The sequence below is a fragment of the Urocitellus parryii genome, chromosome 7 (assembly GCF_045843805.1).
Source record: "Urocitellus parryii isolate mUroPar1 chromosome 7, mUroPar1.hap1, whole genome shotgun sequence".
NCBI classification, from domain to species: Eukaryota; Metazoa; Chordata; class Mammalia; order Rodentia; family Sciuridae; genus Urocitellus; species Urocitellus parryii.
Genome location: NC_135537.1, coordinates 179,850,938 through 179,870,197, shown reverse-complemented (window position 1 = coordinate 179,870,197; position 19,260 = coordinate 179,850,938). Strand labels below are relative to the sequence as shown.

Genomic DNA, 19,260 nt, shown 5'->3' with positions numbered 1-19,260 from the left:
ATGAGCAGGCTTTGGTTAAACTGTCCTTCAGCCAACCTCACCCACTGGGCTGAGCCCCCACGTCCCCAGCTACAAGCTCTGAGGCCAGCATCTCTTCCCCAACCCTCCCCAGGCCACGGTGGGGAAGAGACGGAGGACGAGTGGCTTCCCAAGTCAGTCCAGGAAGGGGGCGTGAGCGGTCATCCTCACACGCAGGTCCTTCCCTGACTCTCAGCCTCTGCTGGGCCCAATAATCGACTTCACGGAATCCAGGACACAAGGAAAGAGCAGAATGCATGTCAGACTGCCAGGAGCTGCCGAGGGCCACCGTCTCCATTCCCAAGCACCATCCCCAACAAAGGCAGCCCCTGGAGCCAGGCTGCTGCCCCAGCCCCAGGCGCCAGGCTGCCTGTGCCCACCCCGGCCAGGGAAAAGCCCGGAGGCTTCCAGCAGGGGCTTCTGCTCCCTGCTCAGAAAGGTCCTCCTGGGCTTCCAGGATCTTTAAATAAACAAAGACTCAGCGCTGCATCTGGCCCCAGAACCTGTGGCTTTGGGCTGCTTCCTGGAGACAGCCGTGGGGCCTGCCTGGTGGGGCAGCCGTGCAGCCTCGCCCACGTGACTCGAAATTGCTTCCATCTGTCTGTGGGTCTGGGAGCCATTTTGCCCAGGCGGGGGCCAGCCCCCACCCCACGGCCCCCTCGCTGGCAGTGCGCAGGGGGAGGGTGCCCCCTGAACTCTCCCGCTGCGGCGAGGAAGGGTCCTCCCGGGCTCCAGCGGGCCCCCTCCACAGGCACCAACGTCCACTGCAGAAATTCAGACCAAGCCAAACATCCTGCCCACCAGGGTCCTGCTGAGAAATAATAATAAAAGCAAGAAAGAGCCCCAGCCTCGCTCTCTTGGGGAAGCCTCTGGCCTGCACGTTCCTGCAGCCCCCTCCTAGGAGGCATCCTCCGCCAGAGGCGCCCAGGAGGCCCCTCCCCCACACCTGCCTGGCTAGGGGGGCGCAGGGGAGGCAGGAAACGCTGGCCCTGGGACACTCCAGGAACAGCACCCTCGCTCTTGGGGTGCTGCAGCGGCTGGACGGGGACAGAGTCCACCCACCCATGGCCCGTGCTCACCACCACTCTGGACCCACCTGGTACAACCCCAGGCAATACGGAGCCACGACTTAGAAGTCTGCCATCCTAACCAGTGTCGAGAGCAACTAACCTCAACAAGACCCTGTGTCCATGGGAGAACAGCTCCCCACTCCCGCAGCCCCTGGACCCCCACCCCTCTCTCTTGTCTCTACAAATGTGACGGCTCTAGGGAGCCTGGGTCAGTGGAAATCGCACAGTACTTTGTGTCCTTTGAAATGGGCCTGTGTCACTGCACAACACCCTCAATGTGCACCCACGCTGCAGCACATGCAGAAATCCCCTTCCTTTCTGGGGCCACATGATGTTCTTCATATGTACAGACCGCATTCCATGTGGCCATCAGAGCTGCCGCTGGGCACCACGCTGTGGCAGACGGCTCTTGGGCACGCTGCTCCGACTCTCCTGGGTCCGCGCCCAGCAGTGGGGTAGAGCTGCTGGCTCCCACGGCAGCTCTATTTTTAATTTTTGAGGCTCTGCCACAGTGTGTTCACACGTGACTTCTAGCCCTGCAAATGGCAAGTCCGACGAGGAACTGCTTTTTAATTTAACTAATTTAAATAGCTACATGCCTCCCACGACAACTAAACTGGCCAGCGCCAAATCCTAGCCCAGCCCTCTTTTACAAACTGGGGAGGCGTCCCCCACCCCCAAAACACCACTGGAAATGGTCAGGCCAAAGAGGCCTGGACTGAGTCCATCACCCTGAAAGCTCACATTCCCTCCGTGATGCATGTTGGATACCCAGTCCCCAAACAGACCACGACCCTAGGCCTGGGGAGCAGGCTGCACGTTTCCCAATACCCGTCATCTCCAAGCTCCTGGAAGCCCAAGGCTGTGGCTCATTCAGGGGTATCCCCAACCCTCAGACCAGGGAGGAGCACAAAGCAATTACCCAAGAAACATCTAGCCCAGCACCGTGACACACGCCTGTGATCCCAGCAACTCTGGAGGCTGAGACAGAGGATCGCAAGCTTGAGGCCAGCCTCAGCAACTTAGCAAGACCCTGTTTCAAAGTAAAAATAAAAGGGCTGCGGTGCGGCTCAGTGGGTGAGTGCCCCTCCATGGATCAATGACATGTGGCAAATCCCTGCAATGGAGCTTCCCCAGCCACAGAGAGGAAGAGAGCACTGGCCAGTGCCACACCTGGGTGGCCCCAGAGACACCACTCTCGGTGGAAACAACCAAGCTGCGTGGCTCGTCCCTCCACGCACACAAATCGTCCCCCACGGGTGACTCGAAAGATGGAAAGCAGATTCACGTTGCCAGCGGCTGGGGGGAGGGAGGTACTTTCTGAGTATGGAATATGAGGTGAGAAAATTCTAGAAGTAGACAGAGGTGATGGCTGCACGAGGCTGAGAATAAACGCCTGGAACTACACCTGAGGGGTGGCGGAGGGGCAGGAGGCATCTCTAGCGGAGCTGGACCACAGAGCTGGACCACACCAGCCAGCTGACGGGGCAGAGGACAGCTGAGGCTCACGTGCCAACACTCAGGCCCGACGTGCTGCCAAGCCCCGTCCCTGCAAGCAGCCTGTCACCTCCCAGCAAGGGCGTCTCGGGTGGTGACCAGCCAGAGGTGCCGGTGCAGATTTTGACAGGGTCTCTCTGTAGGTTCCCGTTCTGCTCTCAGGCCCACCTGCCGCTCCCTCCCTCCCCAGGCACCTGTTTTCCCAGAGTCTAAGGCGGGTCCAACTTGAAGAGAAGGCGGCTGCCATCAGTGGAGCCCGGGCCAGTCCCACCTGCCCCCACCCCAGCGCCCACCAAGGACGGCACAATCGAGTCACCCCTGTAGTGGGGAGGGCTGTGGGCCACACGCCTGGCAGAGGTGCCCAGGGGCAGGAAACTCCAGGCCTTCTGGGGTCTCGCACCCCATGCCAGCAGGCTTGCAGGCCAGACCTGGGAACCAGCACCAGGGGACGCCCTCCCGCCCCTGCTGGTCTGGCTGCTCTGAATCCCAGGGGAGTCCACAAGCCTCCTGTCCACACAGCCCCAGGGGCCAAACGCAGAGGCAGCTCTGTCGGGCAACAGCCTCGGCTCCAAGGAAACATCTAGAAGCTGCAGGGTGACAACCAGGGTGACGCCTTTGCCCTGTCTCACGCCCAGGCATGCAACCCCTGCAAACCCGGGAGCCTCCCCCCAGACACGGCCCACACCATGCTCAATAACTGCCCGCGGAGGGCAGCAGAACACAAAGCCAGCCTGCCCCGGACACCTGCAGGGCCCACCAAATGTCAGGGCAGTGGGGACACTGCACCCAGAGACAGCCTCTCACTCACCTGCCAGGCCTCCAGGGGCACTGCAGCCAGCGTCCTCCGGCAGGCTGGCCCTCTGTCAGCAGCGGGGCACACAGGAGAGGGCACACAGGAGAGGCCACACAGGAGAGGCAACCGCCTCCTGGAGATCACCCCCAGGGACTGTGGGCAAGGCTGCCAGGGACATCATCTGCCTGCAGCTGCCTGGCCTGCAGTGAGCCCCGCGGAGCACCCGACTGCAGAAAGGATGTCACACCCCATAAACACGAGATGACCCCGGTCCCCTGCAGAGGGACTTCTTAAAGGTGGCCGTGACCTGGGCACAGGAATGGTGACCAGAGCTGCTGCTCCCTCTTCTCTCACCTCCCCGGTGCCTGCCAAGTCTCCAGGCCCAGGCTCAGCCTTGGGCATCTCCCCACACCCCTGCACCCTCACTCCTGTTCTTCCCGAGCTTGGGGGTCGGCACCAGCACCCTGGGAGTGGGCGCTTATCTATCCCCTCACAGACAGGACACTGAGGCTGATGAGGCTTTGTCACTGCCTGGGGCTGCACGGATAGTGGGGAGTGGAGCCAGGATCTGAAGGGGCAAGTAGCCCTGCAGGCCAGGTCCTTGAGTGGGGTGGAAGGACGGAAGTAGCCCTCCCTGTGTCTCAGCGGGGTGGTCCAGGGGCCAGGCGCTCTGTACTGTAGCCACAGGCTCCGGGCCTCGCAGGCTGGGCCCAGCAGCACAGAGCTGCCAGGAGGCCCTGCCCAGCTGGCTCTGCAGGCCGTGGGCTCTCCCAGGCCTCTCCTGGGCTTTCCCACCTGGATTTCCATGACCTCTAAGAAAAGGCACCTGAGCGCCAAGGGCTGGCCAGTGCTCCCAAGCTCTCCAGCCTGATGACGGCAGACCCTGGTGCACCAGAGGTTCTGGGCCCCCAAACAGGAGGCCAAGCAGGCCCGGTGCCCTGTCAAAGGGCACAGGAATGGTGACCAGAGCTGCTGCTCCCTCTTCTCTCACCTCCCTGGTGCCTGCCAAGTCCCCAGGCCCAAGTAGACAGCGAAATGTCCATCCTCATCTGGAAACTGCACCTCCAGGAGCTCACCCCAGGTCGGGCTGACCAAACCCAAAGGCCCAACTCAGATGACTCCCTCTTCTGGTAGGAGAGTGGGTGGAGGGAGGAGCCGGCAGGAACCAGTTCAGGAAAGAGGTGAAGGAGAGACAGGGAGAGCCAGGGGGCTAGACACCAGACCTGTGCAAGGCCAAGGCGGCAGACCTGGAAGGAACTGCCCTGGAGGAGGTGGTAAACCAACAGCTATAAACAATAACGGGAGAAAACCATCCCGGGCCCCAGTGGGACAGGACCACAAACTTAAGTGTTTTGTAAATATCTATCGCTTCCTTCCTTCCTAATAATAAACCAAAAGATGGCCTCAGATGTCAGTCGCTCTCTATCGCTGTGACCGAATACCCAAGAGCCACAACTAAATGGGTGGAAGACTCATTTGGGCTCAGTTTCAGTCCATGGTCAGCCAGTTCCTTTGCTCTTGGCCCCAGAGGAGGCAGAGTCTCAGGGTAGGGTGGGTGTGGCAGCGCTGAGAGGGAGGGGCTACGGTAGGACACGCCCCCAACCAGGCCCCACCTCCTAGTTTCCACCCGATCCCAGGTTGCCATTAAACTGTGACTCCATCCATGGGTTGATCCCTTGGTGAGGCAGACCCCTCAGGATCCAATCACTTCCATAAAGCTCCACCTCTGTACTCGAGGACCAGGCCTGGGGGACACTGAACACCCAGCCCAAGACTCGAGATCAGGCTGAACGAAAACAGAGGCGGTGCACGGCACCATGGTCATTCGCTCCAGGCAGGTTGCCTGTTGGTTCTTCTGAGGCGCTGGGGACGGAACCCCTGGCCTCACACGGGCGCGCAGCGCTGCGGCGCCGAGCTCCATCCCCAGGCCCCCGAAATTCATGCATTTGAAGATCCATCAGCCAAGCCTTCCAGATGATGCAAGTCCCTTCCAGGTAAGGTGGTCACAGAGGTGCTGGACCTGTGTGTCACCAACCTTATAGAAGCTGATGGAGGGAAAGGACCCTTCAGGGAATGGACAAAGGAGACACACACACACACACACACACACACACACACACACACGGATATCTGGCCAATTCAAAGGGGCCCTGGGCCTGTGAATGAGCCACCAATCTAAAAAACCAACTTGGCCTAAGGGGAATTTAGGACAGAACCGGGTTATCTATCCCTGGATTAAGCTTCAGCACTTGATGAAGTTTTATCAACACACACAAAGTAGTCTTGTGTCCCTGGCTGGAGAAGGACAGGAACACAAAATGACGAGAGGTCAAAGGCCAGAGAAGAAGTCCAAGAAGCGCAGGGGAGTGGAAAGGCTGGGCTCCCGCCAGCTGGGCTGCATCCCTGGGCCTCTGAGGCTGGCGCCTGGGTTGGGCAGAGGTGGGACTGCCGTTCTCTGGAGGGCTCTGGAACCGGGGTCTGTTCTCATGTTCTCAACTCTGCTTGTCACTGAGCCGTGTCCCCATGAACGACCCAAGCCACCCCAAGCTCCTCGTAAATGTCACAAGGGACTTCCTGTTCTTTTCTAAAGATGGAAACACTGAATATAAATGAGCGAATTTTGCAAATTTGCACAGGCCAGGATCAGGGGCCGGATAGTAAAAGCGCGCACGGCTCACACACTGCGGCTCACCTAACGTGGTAAGTAGCTCCACTTGGAACCACACTTCTCACTTTGTCAGGGCGGGAGGTGTCTCCCTGGAGCCGGCTAAGAGCTGGCAAGCCAGAAACCGGAGCCTCTGCCCCCACCTGAGACTGTGTGGAAATCCAACACAAAGGCCCAGAGGGAGCCGGGCCTGCCGGTGCAGGAGGCTGCGCCCAGTTGGGGACTGGAAACTAAATCAGGGATGTGTTTTCGTGAGCGGGTTCTCCTTCTCAGGAGCAGGAGTGGCAGTGTGGGAAGGCCGAGGCCCCCAGGGGCCCCATGCCCTCGGCAGGACCCGGGAGGGGCAGGGTGGCCAGGCTCTGCCCCCACACAACTCTTCCTTTGTTCAGGGGCCCAAGGCGCCCCACTTTCCCCACTCCCACTGCCAGTCTGGCTGCCCCTGCTCTTCCCACCAACCCTCTCCTCCTCCTTTGTCACAAGGAGCCTGCGATCCCGCCAAGACGGTGTCACTGGCCCAGTGCACAAAGTCACATTTGGACCAAGTCCAAGGCGCGGCCCCACCCCCTCCCACCCCCTCGAGGGCTCCCTTTCGGTTCTGCCTCCTCCTCCGGGCCCCTCCTCCCCCTCCTCCTGGGGAGCTGCTGTGATTGAGACATCAATCTTGGGTCAGAACAGGCTGCAACCTGCCAGCCATCCCTAAGCACTTCCCCAAAGTCACGGAGGGGCCCTGACTTCCTGTGTCAGGGGTCCACTCTGCCTCTCAGTTCTCCACTGCCCCCCATCTCCAGCTGGGGCCGGACGGGAATGCCCCCCACGCCTCTCCCGGGGAGCAGGGAATCCACGCAGCAGCTGCACCCCACAAAGCACACCCAAGACCCGGCCCCCACCAGGCTGACCACATCCAGAGGCTGCCATCCAGATTCCTGCAAAGTTCAGAAAAGAGAGTCCCCAACACCCCACCCCCATCCCCGCCAGCAAAATGGTGGCAACTGGCCATTTGTTACAGGGTGGAATTTCCTCTTATCAGGGATGTCCCCCTAGGCGGAGGGGGCTGGGGCCGGGCCTCCTCTCCCCAAACCCTCTCCTATCAGCGCGGCTGTTAGCAGATACACACCAGAGCCCCGTGGTGAGACCGGCCTGAGGTGACCCCACGGCCGGAGGTGACCCCAGGTAGACCAGGGTCTGAGGGGCACCGCAGTTTGTCCCCTGGCAGGACCTCAGCAGACAAGGGCCTTTCCCCAAAGACACCAAGCAAGTCCCTTCTGCACAGACGGGCCCACACTGCCTGAGGCTTCCCGAGGCCCAGGTCACTTCAGAGAGGCTGGGGGCTGAAGGCTGGACCTTCAGGGAGGGGCCCATTCCTGGGCTGTGAGTGGGAGCCTGACCAAAGACCCCCTAAGGAGGGAGAAAGGGGTCTCACACAGCCCTCCGACTGTGTCAGAGGGCCCAGGAGGGGTGGGTGTAGGGGCGGTCACCTGCCCAGGTGGCAGCAGCTGCAGACTGACCACTGAAAGAGCCGGGTGGGTCTCTCCCACCTCAGGACAGGTGGGGAGCTCGGGGAACACGGGCCTGTGGCCTGCGGTGCTGCCATCAGTTCCCTATGGGGCCCCTCGGCTCAGCCCTGCCGGCCTCGGGTCACCTCCCAGCTCGGCTGCTGGCTTCCTGCACGTCTGAAAGACCCTCGCCCGGGGCCACTCCAGTCCCCCTCAAGGGGAGCCAAGCAGCCAGTGGGTGAGCCAGAGGCCGAGAGAGCCTGTGAAGCGTTCCCCAGCACAGAGCTCGGCAAGTCCAAAGGCCTGAGGCAAGGAGGGGGGTCAACGTGGGCAGCTGAGTGGGCAGGAGGGAGGTGAATGAATGAGTGGACGAGGGGCGGAGAGGTGGAGGAGTGGGTAGACGTGTCATCGGGTAGGTGGATGGATGGGGATGGAAGGGTTGTGGATGGAGGGATGGGTATGAGTGGATGGGCAGGTGGGTGGGCAGACAGGTGAATGGACAGGTAGCCTACCCAAGGAATCTCAGAAACACATCACCGCAGGCTCTCCCCCCGCTGCCGGGGCAGTCAGACACCTCCATCACCTCTGGGACGCTCAGGAGAAAAGGCTGCAGACAGGACGTCCTCGCGCCCACGAGCCAGGAACGAGCAGGTGGGCAGCCGGACCCGGTAGGAAGTTGAGCCGCACCTCTGGATTGGAGGCTCTGACCAGGCAGAGCTGCCAGTCCTCCGGAGGTGGAGGACACGGGCCACACCTTCCCCAAGCCAGGGAAATGGGCTCCTGACCGCCTCTCCTCTCCCCTAATTTCCCCCCGGCCTGCGTGCTGACCCCGCTCCATGGGCACCAGCTCTGGCAGAGACAGGCCTGGCTCCCCGCTGACGTCACCCTGCCCGGACGGCTGAACCAACTTCTCCACCCAGATTCCCACACCAGTGCCAGCCTCACAGCTCCGCGAGTCCATGGTGGCTCTGCTCCCGTGTCCCAAGGCCCCTCCGTGCCAGGCCCAGCACCAGGCGCCGCCCTGGTCAAAGCAACACGTGAAAGGCACCTGGAACTGGACAGCCCCACCCGGAGCCCACCCCCCTCCCCACCTCCCCTCAGCAGCCCCAGCCATAAGTGGTCACAGCTGACAGCCAGGCTCCTCCCTTGCCAACACCCCCAGTTCTACCAATTCAGCCCAGTGTCCCCTCACTTGCTGACCATCCCCTGAGGCACTGTCCCAGTCAACCCAGGGGACTTCCTGGTGCTCTGGCGTTGGATACTTACAACTAAGGTGACCCTTTCCCTCCTTGCTACTGTGACTGATGTCCACCGTGGCTAGGGCAGCGGAGTCCTGGGCTCCAGAATTCTGTTCCACTGACAAGCTGTGTGACCCCGAGCCAGCAACCCAACTTCTCTGTGCCTCCACGTTCTTATGTGTGAAATGGGATAATATGTGTGCCGGGAGATGACGAGGATCAGGTCAGATGTTGACAAAGGGTACAGCACTGAGCCCCCTCAGCCAATGCTCTTTGTTAGTAAAATGCCCGACCCGTGTCCGTGTCCGCTCTCCAGAGCCACAGGAGCGCAGCCTCCCTGGCTCCCTCTCAGCCCTTCGAACAAGGCTCCACACAGCCTCCCTGCCCAGAACATTCTCTCCCCTGCTGCTCCTGGGAACTGCCTCTTGTCTTCCCAGAGCTGCGGACCGCAGGGTCTCTCTGTTCTGGGGCCCTGCTCAGTGAGCGGCCGCTTGTTCCTGGGCCTCCCCTGCTGGCTGCGGCACCCGGGGGTCCGTCTGCAGGGTCTGTCTGTCTGCCGGGTCTGTCTGACTGAGAGCACAAAGCCTCACACCCCCCAAACACCTACCAGGAAGCTGCAAATGAGTGGTGGGTCAGCCGGCTGCGCTCTCCTGGGCACCTCCCTTCCTAGAGCGCCCCAGGGCGGCCGCGGCTCCCCAGCGAGCCCAGGTGCCCCTGCTCCCTCCTGGCCTGCGGGCCGGCTGGGTGCTGGCCAGTGTCCTTTCCCACGGCTGCCGTGTGTGTGGCAGCATATGAATGAGATGCTAACAATTTCCGGTTTCCATCATCTGCTGGAGCCCAGAGCAGAGGCGCAGGGAAGGATGGAAGGGCTTCCTGGGGCGGCTGGGGCGGGGGCCGCTGAGGACATGTTCAGGAAATGGCCAGGGGGTGGGGCGGGGCGGAGAATGGGCGGCCTGGCTGGGCCCTAATCCTCCCACACCAACGTGGGGCTCGGGGCTGCGGGCAGTGGGCCAGGGCCTCACCTGGGCCCGCCTCCCCCACAGCCCTCACGACCTGGGAGGACCCCCCGCGGGAGGGGTGGTCACCAGCCCAGGTGAGGCGCGGCCAGGGCAGTGGAGCGCCCATGTCCATGGGGCCCTGACCTGCACGCGCTGGGCCACAGGCAGGCACCCCGGGCCTCAGGCCTGACGCGGGGCCCACGGGGCACAGCGCTTCACGTCCATCGTGGGCCCAGGCCCGTCGCAGGGGCCACATTCCTATGGCAACTGGCTGTGTCTTGAAATCAGCAAACACCGCAGCAAAGTCAGCTCAATGAGGGGCTCTGGGGCCTGCGGCGGGACCCTCCCGGCCGCGTCCCCTCCACCCCGCAGGACCAGGGCCGCCCGGGTTTACCTACGTGGGATTCAAGCAGCGACCTCTGGGGCAACCTCTGGGAACCTGCCGACGATGGCGACGGAGGCTGTGGCCGGATTTTGCAGTCAGTGCGGGGACCTGGAGGCCCGGGAGGGTGGGAGCCAGTCCCCTCCCGGTCCCCTTTCAGCCCAGGCTCCGGGAAGGAGCCACATTCATATGGTAATTTCTCCCAGGAACCAGGAGGGACAGAGGAGGAGGAGGGGGAGGGGCCGTGGCCTTCCTGAGGCTGTGCCCAGTGGGCCTTCCAAGTTGGCTGGAGAGTCCAGTCCCTGAAGAGGACGCAGCCGCACACAGCCCAGGAAGGCAGACCCTGGCGGCCTAGCCAAAGGGAGAGGGCTTTGCTCTGCACACCAGGGGGGCGTTTAGAGTGACCTGGGCTCTCGTTTCTTCTAGAGTTTACCTTTTGTGCCTGAGATGCACAGAACATTCCAGAAACACTATAGCAGGGTGCCCAGCCCTGGAGACCAGTGGGCCGCCCCGCCCCCTCCTGTGCTCACATCCTCCCCCAGGAAGGCCGCTCCTGCCCTGGACTGAGGCTGGCCTGGGGGAGACAATCAGCAAAGTCACTGTCCCAGGCCTTCTGAGGCAGAGCAGGCCAAACCCACCCGCCCCGCCCACCCACTTCCTGTCTCACACTGCAACAGCCCACCCACCCGTGCCCAGCGCCTGCAGATCTCCTGCAGGGAATACACACGACTCCCACTTCCCCTTTCTGACACGGCCTGCCCTGAGCCAGCAGAGGAAGCTAGAAGTCGGCGTCCAGGACCCCACTGCAGACCCAAATGGCCACTCCACACCTCCCACCGGCACCCCAAGTCCTCCACGTTGTGGGAGCAAACCTCAGAGAAACAGCTACAATTAAAGAGAAATAGAAATTAACAGAGGCACTGGCGCTGGGGCTCAGAGGTGGAGCGCTCGCCTGCCATGCCTGGGGCCCTGGGTTCCATCCTCAGCACCACATAACCATAAAATGAAGATGTTGTGTCCACCGAAAACTAAAAATAAATATTTTAACGAATTAACAGAAATGATTAACCATGCTCCCGGCTGGACCAGGATCCGTCCTCTGACACAAATGGACCCAGCAACCACCCCAGGGAGAGAAAACCTGGGTCCCCGTGAAGGCCACGCCAAGACCACGCACGGGAGCTCAGGGCAGCCCAGGGGGCAGCCCAGCGGCCGTCACCTGAGGGTGGTCAGCACAGAGGAACGGAGCGCCAGCTGGGGTGCGGCTTGGTGGCAGAGCGTTGCCTCGCAGGCCGCAGCCCTGGGTCCCGTCCCAGCCCTGAGAACAAGGACGAGGCATGCCCAGGCTAGAGCAAGGACCAACCTCGAAATCACCACTCCAGCCAGACAGAGAAGGTCACGTGATTCCACGATAAAGGCACCTAGAACAGGCAAATGCAGAGCCGGGAAGCAGGTGGGTGGACACCAGGGGCCAGGAGGGGAGGGGACAGAGATAGGCGAAGGGCAGGGCACGTCCAGGAGTCGGGGGTAATGGCTGCACAGTCATGATGGTTATTTTAATGTGTCACCTTGACTGGGCTCCAGGGCCCCCCGGTGTTTGAATCTGTAGGGAGTCTGGGATGAGCTTAGTAAAGCCAGTGTCCCCGATGTGGACGGGCCCTTCCTATCAGGCGAAGGTGACAGGGTTCAGAAGCTGCCCGACGAGGCACCTTGGCATGAGAAATGGCTGGAGCGGAAAGGACTGTGGCCTCTCCCTGCTCCCTTGAAGGAGGTCCTAAGACCCTGGCTTGGTAGGTCCCCTCCACACCTGCAGAAGAGCACCCTCATCTCCCAAGACGAGGCACCTGACGGGCTACAGGCTGCACCCGCTTCCCCAGGCGACCACTCAGCTGACCCAGGTCACCACTGTTCCCATGCTTCGTCCCACCTAGCGCAAACCCCGGGCTCCGCCATTGCTGTGGGGCTGTTTCCTTATAATGTCTTCCGTGTGTCGGGAATTCCGTGTGCCGGTCGGTCTCCTATTCACTCTCCTTCACACTTAAACTGATGCGTCGGGCCATGAACCTCCCACCTCCGAGATCGGGGGAGTGATCCTGACGATAAATCTGGTCTGCACAGGGCCAGCCCCTCTGGGCCCTCCCTCTCCGTGGCTGCAGTCACCCACCGCTGGCCACAGCCTGAACACCCTGACCTGAGCCGCGGGCCACAGGTCAGCAATCCGTTAGTTTGAAATGACCGCTCCTGTGTACTGCACAGCGGTCACTTCCTTGCCCGTGACTGTTAATCTCCTACTGTGTCTGATGAACAAGTCAAGCTTCATCACAGGTAAAATGACCTCTGGGTCCAGGAGCACCTGAGACTCCAGGCAGGGGCACCTTGGGCACCTTGTCCCAAGGGACACAGAGGTTTGCTGTTGACACACACCTCCTGTGGGTCCCATTTCTCTGGGGAACCCTGACTCATACAACTTTGCAAATACACTGAAACCACTGGACGGGATACTTTAAAAGAGTGGATGTCACAACATGTGAATTCCGTCTCCATAAAGCTATTATTAAGGACAATAAAGGCAGCAAAGAGCAGCAAGAAATGTGAACAACCCCCTCCACCCCCCAGAGCAGGGACTGTGGCCTCCGGGCAGGAGCATCCCCGCAGGAGCCTGCAGGGAGGGCCTTCAAGCCCCCCACCCGACCTGCAGCTCCTGGTATCGAGGGTCCTCAGTGGGCTCATCTCTGCCCCCCTTCCTGTTGCTCACCCAACTGCGGCCATCAACATAAAGCTCTCACAGGCATTTTAAAGAGGGCCCCGTTGGTGCAAGGGCTGGAGTCTGCAGAGGAGGCAGGAGCCGCCACATGGAAGGAGAGGCCGCAGCAATAAAAGCAGCCACAGGAAGCCAGGAAGACTGAGCTCGGCTGTCCCCAGTGTCCCTGGGCAGGAGGGACGGGAAGGGAAGCCTTGCCCCAAGACACCCCACTCCCTGGAGCCCAGGCAGAGGGCTGAGGGTGCGGGGGCTGCAGCCTCCCAACAGGGCCCTGCCCGGGCCAGGAGGAAATGACCGCAGGGGCCCCGCTGCTGGGCCAGGACTTCCTGGGCCACCTCTGCCGTACCCACGCCCTCTCTCCATTCAACCAAACCAACAGCACCCGCCAGGGGCCCTGCTGAAGGCAGCCCCAGAGAGAACCCCGTCAAGCCTGATTCGGTGACGCTGGCCCAGAGGGAGTGGCCCCTGGGCTGCTCAGGGTTTAGTTTAATGACAACTTTAGCGTTTGGTCTCCAGCATCACATGGGAGTAGTCTTTGTTCCCAGCAGTCCTTGGAAGATAGCCCGTGGTGAGCCAGGGAGGGCCAGCCGACCCTGGTGTAGTGTCCACACTCCTGCTCCCCCACACACCCAGGTCCCTCACGGGACCCTCCCCCTCCCCAGCCGTGCTCCTACTCTGTGAACTGGGGCCAGTTTCTGCTGCTTAGTCAAGGCACACACAGCAGGGCCATCTGCCTCCCCTCCACACCTCATGGAGGGCCAGGCTGAGGGCTGCACTCTGGGGAGATGGCTGCCATGAGGTCCTCGCAGTCCAGGCCAGGGCCACCATCATGGTGGCATCTCAGTACCTCAAGGCTACCCACAAACGCACAAAGGCACCTTGAGTGGATGCATGAATGAGGACAGAGGTAGCTGTGGGCCCACAGGCACAGGCCCAGGACCCTGGGAGATGGAACCAGGCAGTCCAGCAACCGTGAGCCCTGGGGGCGGGGGGCGGCCATGACAGCTGCGGCCATGGGAAAGGACAGCTGGGGAACCCTTACACTGAGTGGCCTCCCTGTTCCCAGGTGAGCAGGAAGCAGCGGCAGCCTGGAGTGCAGTGTGGGTGGCCTTTGGGGACCAAGGCTGGAGGGACAGTTGTGCAGCAGGCATTGGGTGTGGGGGCTCACCCCTCACTGCCATCGCCTCCTGGATGCTGGGATCCCCTTCCATGTCCCCCGCACGCCCACACCAGGCTCCACTCCCAGAACCAGCACTTCCCAGCCTCCTGGCCCCACTGTTCCCACTGCCACTGTAGCTGGGCCGTCCCCCAGCCCCTGGCAAAGCCCCAGGGCCCAGAGTCCCATCTCCACCACCCCTGGGCATGCCACAGCATTAGGGTAGTCCATCTGACAGCTGCCAGCTGGTTCAGAAGCTTCTGGAAGGCCATGCTCCCCCCACACTCGGCCAGCAGCTGCCATGCAGTTGGAGTTTAACTGCAGATGCAGCCAAGGCCAGTGACCTTCTTTGAAATGGCCCCTGGTCCTCCATTCCTCCCCAGGGTGGCCCTACAATGTGGCCACCACCACTGTCCATTTTGCAGCCAGAAGACCGTGGCTTGGAGGGCAGGAGCCTCGGGGCACGCACGGTGAACACCGCCGCCCTGACCCCTGACCGCCTCCTGCCACGTTTCTGTGAAGCCCACGGGAAAGCAGTCCCAGGCCGAGCAGGACAGGATGGCAGGTCAGGTGCTGGAGGCCATCGAGAGCGTCACCCCTTGGGGACTCACCATGTGGCCCATCAGCAGAGGCAGGGCCCGTGCAAACGGGGCTCCACTGCTCCCAGCTTTTGCCTTCATCTGAGCCTTACAGACAGCCTGGCCTGGCCGGGGACACGCCACCTCTGAGCCTTACAGACAGCCAGGCCTGGCCGGGGACACGCCACCTCTGAGCCTTACAGACAGCCAGGCCTGGCCGGGGACACACCGCCTCTGAGCCTTACAGACAGCCAGGCCTGGCCGGGGACACGCCGCCTCTGAGCCTTACAGACAGCCAGGCCTGGCCGGGGACAAGCCACCTCTGGGAGTGGGGCTGCTCCTGGAGCACTCAGTGGCAGTGGGCAGGGCCGGCTTCCAGAGGGGCTCCCACGCCATCTGAGTAGTTGGCACTCGGTGGGTGTCTCTCCCCACTCTGCCTCTGCCCCTGGGGCCCTGCAGTGCACAGCCTGGACCGAGGGCCAAGCAGCCCACTTCCGAGGTCACTCCCCACCCTGGGAGCCCTTCCCGGGTATGCCCTACACAGGCGGCACTCGGGGGTCTGCTGAGTGAGCCAAGATGTGAGGAAAGGCTGTGGCTGGCACCAGGTGACTTGGCACGAGGAAGACACCAGCCGGGTAGAAGCCACAACCCTCCATGCCCTGCTGGCCCTTCACAGGAGGTGGAGGCGAAGGCTGGCCAGGGCCTGCGGGGGGCGCGGACTCTAACTAGGGCTGCGAGAGGCACTGGGGCATGGCCACGCTGGCCTCGGGACAGGTGGGGGGGTCGAAGGGGTCCAGTGAACCGCTAAAGCCCGTCAGCTCTGAGTAAGTCACGCACATGAGCAAGCGTCACCTGTCCTCTGAGGAGACAGTTACCGAGGCCACTTTCTCACCAACGGGCCACTTCATAGTGACCTCCCAGCTTGCCTCAGCTGTCACGTCTGTGCAATGGGGGCAGGAGCCCAGTTCCCAGAGCATTTACAAGGAAGCCCTGCGGAGGTCTCCAAGTGAGTGGCCAGGGCTCGAGAGAGGACACGCGTTTCCCACGCTCCTCAGACCTCACAGGCTGAGTCCCTACCCGTCCTTCCACCGTGTGTGCCTGTGCGTGTGCCTGTGCCTCTGTGTGTGTGTGTGCGGTGCTGGCCGTGAACCCAGGGCCTCACGCGTGCCCAGCACCTGCTCTACCGCGGAGCCACACGCCAGCCTACTTCCCCCTGTTTAAAACAACCACTGTGAACCGACAGGGGGGGTCTCCAGAGGAAAGGTCAGGAGAAGCCCACAGAAACATGCACCCCCCCGCCCGTTTCCAGCTGCCAGGCGGGGAGGTGACCAAGGTGGCCTAAGGAAACAGGGGAGAGAATGACCAAGCGCCAGAGCTAGCCAAGGCGCACTCGGAACCGCCCAGACCCCCGCCGCACCCTGGGAACAGGAGCGCCCCTCAGCCAGCACCTAACTACCCCTCACAACCACGGTCCTCAAAGACATGGGACCACAGCCCGGCGGACATGGGCAGTGACCCTGAGACACAGGGTGCCCGTCTGCACCAGGCCCTCGGCTGCCATTCTTTACCGTCCCCGTCTAGCTGAGCCTCAGAAGGGCAAAGCGAAGGCACAGGACCCCGTTCGGCCCGTCTGAATCTCAAATCCAGAGGCGCCTGCAGAGACCTCAGCCACCCAGCTCAGAACTGCCCAGTCACCAGGCCAGCTCCATAGTGGCTCCACGCACCCACGCTGTCACGAGGTCCCCAGGGTGTGGCTGACTGTGCCCTCTGGCTCAGGGCCAGGTGCAGGTGAGCGAGGACTCAATCTTGCCTGTTCCTCACGGGTCTCCTGTCCTCCGGTGACCCGACACCCTCCTCTGCCACTTGCCACACTGGGTCTGCCATCCTGCCACGCCTGTCCCCGCCACAGACAGCAGGGATTCTCCCCCCTGCTCGGTCACTGCAGACCCCTCATTACTCTCCGGGCCCACACCTGACACCAGCAATTGGCTGTGTTTTCTTGGGCCTCAGCACACAACCCAGAGAAGCTGTGGCTCCCGTCCTGGAGACCTGCCACTCACACGGAGCCGGAGGCCAGGAAGTCAGAGAAGGCATTCGAACCACCCAGGAACGCTGGGTTGTGATCCTTCGTTTTAAAAGCTCTCCAAGAAGACCTGTAGGAGAGGAAAGCCCAGAGACAGCTCTTCCTCCCGGGGTGGCCTCACCACAAAATATTTGGATAAAAGTTGAAAATCTGCGGTCACCCAAGGCTGACTGTTCATTCAATCAAACATCAATTGAGCAAGCACCTAGGACGTCCAGGAACTGGGGACACAGATGGACGAGTGGTCATCCTTGCACAAGTGCGTGGAGGTGGGGGCCCCAGGGGTGGGTGTGAGTCACTCTCGGGCCTGGTCTTGGCCTGGGGGTCAGGAAATCTTATCTCCTGCTCAGCAGTGACAGGCACCTGGGCCAGAGCCCAGGAGATAAGATTAGAGATAAGGATCTGGGGGGGGGAGGTCCTCCACATTCCCCTGGGGACACAGGCAAGGACAACTGTGCTCACCTCATGACCACTCTCTGATGACCACACTGCTGTGTCCTCAGTGCCTGGCACCCAAAGAGCTGGACGGAAGCTGCAGATCCGGGGGGAGGGGTGCTGAGGGGCCAGGGTGCTGGGACAGACAGCGAGCAGTCCCTCTGCACTGGCCGCACACCAGCTCCCCATGGCCAAAGGGGTCAGGGTCAGCGAGTACTGGGGTCAGCCCCCACAAGCCCAGCCTGGAGCTGGCGTTCCAAGTGCAGCCTGGGACACTCAGGAGCCGGCGTCTTACAGGAACCAGTGACGGAACCAAATTAAAGCATTCACCATGGCCTTCAGAGAGAGGGTCCCATCTGTCACCTTCAGGCACTCTGCACTGGTGACACGGAACCCTCCCACAAACCAAGGCCCAGACCCTCCCCCAGGTGCCAGCAGGGGCCAACTGTCATGAGCAGCTTGTGCAGCGGACCATGAACTCCGCCCTTGGCAGGGGCTGGCAAGGTGCCAGGAGGGCAGACGCAGCAGGACAGTGGAATTGGGCCCTGCACCCCGGGCCTCGGGTGGGGAGCCCTCTTCACTGGCCCTCACAGCCTGGAGGGGTGCAGTTCCCAGGGGGAGAAAGGAGGGAGGATGAGCAGGGGTGAGCTCCCCCGGGTCCCGAGCCTGGTCCCGAGCCTGCTGAGAGCTGGGCAGGCGAGGCCTTGAGCATGGAGCACCTCCCACCGCCCCGGGTGTGGGCAGGAGCCCCTCACTGGCCTGTCGTTAGACCTGCACCTCCCTGCGGACTCCCCATAAAACAAACCCACAGCAGAGCTCTTGTGCATGGCACCGCCTGCCCGCCACCCTCAGGAAGGGTCCTGGGAAAGCTTCCCAAGGCCTCTGCAGCTTCTGAGAACAGGTCCCTACCTGTCCAAGCGGCCAGCCCAGCGCTTACAGACAACCCAAGCTCACACCCAACGGCAGAGTCTGGGGAGAGACCCAGCCAAGGGCTAGAGTCCTGCGGCAAGGGTCTTCCCTGGAGACCCAGGTGTGGGCTCCTGACCAGGGGAGTGGGGCTGACAGGGCAGGCGGTTCCCGTGAGGGGGCACCAGGCCTTCGTCCTCGTGCATTTAAATAAGGTCCCTCTTCCCACACACACAGCCAGCAAGAGAGGGGGCCCAGGAGCTTCCGGGGTGGTGTGGGAAAGCCGTTACGGGCTGCAGTGAGCAGAGGGCAAAGAAAGCGGAAGCTCAGCCCTGGTCACCGGCTCCTGCCCCAGCCCTGAGACCTTTGGCCGCCCCCAGCGCCAGGCCCGCCTGGCCGGGGTCTCCTCTCTGCTGGAGGCGCCTCTCCCCTGCAGAGTGCCCTATCTGACAGGCGCAGCCAGGCTCCTGACACAACAGGAAGCGGGGAGGATGTGGTGGCCAGGGCCTGGGGCGGGGGGGGTCAGTGGTTCTGGTGGCCCAAATGGGTACAGGGTTCTGGGACAAAGGTCCCGGGGAGCCGGCCGGTCCCCACAGCCATGGGCAGTCAATCTGGCGCCCAGAAGAGGACTCTGCGGGCCCCAAGAAGGTCCATCTTGACGTGGAGGAGTGGCTGACCACAGACTTGCCACATTCTGCCCTGTGACTGGGCCTGCAGGGGAGGGCAGCAGGCCTCCACCTTGGGCCTCCCAGGTGCCTCTCACCAGGACAGCCCGCCCTCAGGAGGGTGTGCTTGGGACACACTGGCACAATCTATGGATGGATCAATGTCCCCCAGAAACGGCCAGGGGACAGGAGGGTGGTTATCAGATACAGATGATAAGAAAGGCAGGTCACAAAGAGGCCACCTTCCACAGCCAGGTCTCAGCCCAAAGGAGCCCCAAGAGGAGGAGAGAGGCGTGACTCCCACCTTCCCAAAGAGAGGGCAGGTGGAGTCGGGGCCCACCCGGGTGCCCCCACAAGCACAATCTCCCACCTATTTCCTGAAAAGGAGAGCCCTGGCTGTGGGGGGAGGGTCAGGCTGGTCACCCTGTATCAAGCTTCTGTAAATGCCACAGAGGCCCCCAGGTGTCCCAGGAAGCAGGATGAAGGAGGGGGAAGCCCGCACTGTGGGGAAGGGGCTTTCGC

General features: G+C 62.1%; 1 protein-coding gene across 4 annotated transcripts in view; it reads right to left on the bottom strand.

The window, feature by feature from the left end:
• Positions 1–19,260, bottom strand: part of Septin9 (septin 9) — a 144,251-nt gene that overhangs the window by 10,248 nt on the left and 114,743 nt on the right. The gene's annotated exons all lie outside the window — the stretch shown is intronic.